The following is a 1,589-nucleotide window of genomic DNA, read 5'->3' as shown; positions in this document are numbered from 1 at the left end:
ACTGCAAGGGGGGGGAGGGGGGAGGGGGGGTGTTAATCTACCTGGGCAAAATAGCTCCTCTCCCCATCCTCGCTCTCTCTCTCTCTCTCTCTCTCAGCTTGGCTGGCTGCACAGCAATAGAAAGAAAAAGCAAATATGTGGAGACGTGATTTCCAAGAGAGAGAGAGAGAGAGAGAGAGAGAGAGAGAGAGAGAGAGGGAGGGAGAGAGAGAGAGGGAGGGAGAGAGAGAGAGGGAGAGACAGAGAGACAGAGAGACGGTATACGACCCTGCAGCCGTCTGTAGGACGCGTCTCCAGATCGTAACTCCGTATATTATATACCAGAAGCTCGTCCTTTCCATCGAGAGGGCGGTTGATGGATGAGCGCGTAATGTGTAGTATAAAGGTCTCCATTATCCCTCCGTATTTTCAAATCCTCCAGCCAGGAGAGGTTCCAACTCGTGCCACCCCTGTCATGGGCAGAGGGGAGGGGCGAGGATTGATTTTCCTCTTCAAATCTTCCCTACCGTAGTACCAAGGGTAAGAGAGATGAGATGGAGAGCATGGGTCCCCGGGAGCCGCTCCCAAGGGATGCCTATCCGCAATACTAGCGGGTGGTCATTCTGCATTCCTGGCTGCCGACATGAGGTTCGTCAACTTGTCACGGCTGTATTGGTGATTACTGCGGTGTGTAGAGAGAGGTGTTCTTATTATCGTGATACGTGATATTACACGTCTCCGTACAAGGTGGTCCCTCTGATGCTGGTGGTGCTGGTGATACTGTCATGATTATTGCTCTCTGTATCGATACCATCATGTACCTGCCACGCAATAAGAATGAGAAGATGGCTTTGCCGGGGTTCCTCGATCGACGAGGTCGGTCGCAGCGTCTAAAACTGATTTGCATTGCATGGCTTCTGTGGCCAAGGCCGAAGCTGCACGGGGCCGCGTAGACGGGACAGGTATCGAATGCTCCGGTCGGATTGTGGATTGTACGGTATGATTTCTGATCTTGATTGCGACAGGCAGCAGTACTCTATTCCGGTAACGTGCAGGCTGGCAGCGCAGATTTACACGATACGCATTGTAATGTATAGAGAGCGGCTTTTCTTGTGTACACATGTACGTCACATGCATATACATATCTCGTTATGGAGGGATACGAGCAGGCTGAGGAGGAGGATGATGCACGCAAAAACACCGTGATCAGAATTCTCTCAGAGTAGTAATCAAGCCGGCACCGGTCGCCCTCTGCGTTCGTCTCGTCCCCCTCCGAGCTGGGACAGCGGCCGGTTCCCCGACATGGGCAACAATAGAAGCTGGTGCCCGAGCCACAGGAACATGGAGGTACTCGATGTCCTCGTACCTCGTCCTATGATGTGGAGATGCACCGTATCCCTGTACACCCTCACCACCTGCCTGACGGGGTGATTGGATCGTCGCCTGCGGACGGTACAGGTAGCGCGTGCTGGTGGAGAAAACAGAGCAGGGATCAGGGGTCCGTGAAGCTAGAAGCTACCAGATGGAGAGAGAGAGGGAGAGAGAGAGAGAGAGAGGGTGTGTGTACCAAGGATGGTCTGGTGGTCTCTTTCTCTTTCTCTCACTCTCTC

The sequence above is a fragment of the Geosmithia morbida genome (genome assembly GCF_012550715.1).
Source record: "Geosmithia morbida isolate 1262 chromosome Unknown scaffold_2, whole genome shotgun sequence".
NCBI lineage: Eukaryota > Fungi > Ascomycota > Sordariomycetes > Hypocreales > Bionectriaceae > Geosmithia > Geosmithia morbida.
This window is presented reverse-complemented; position numbering follows the sequence as displayed.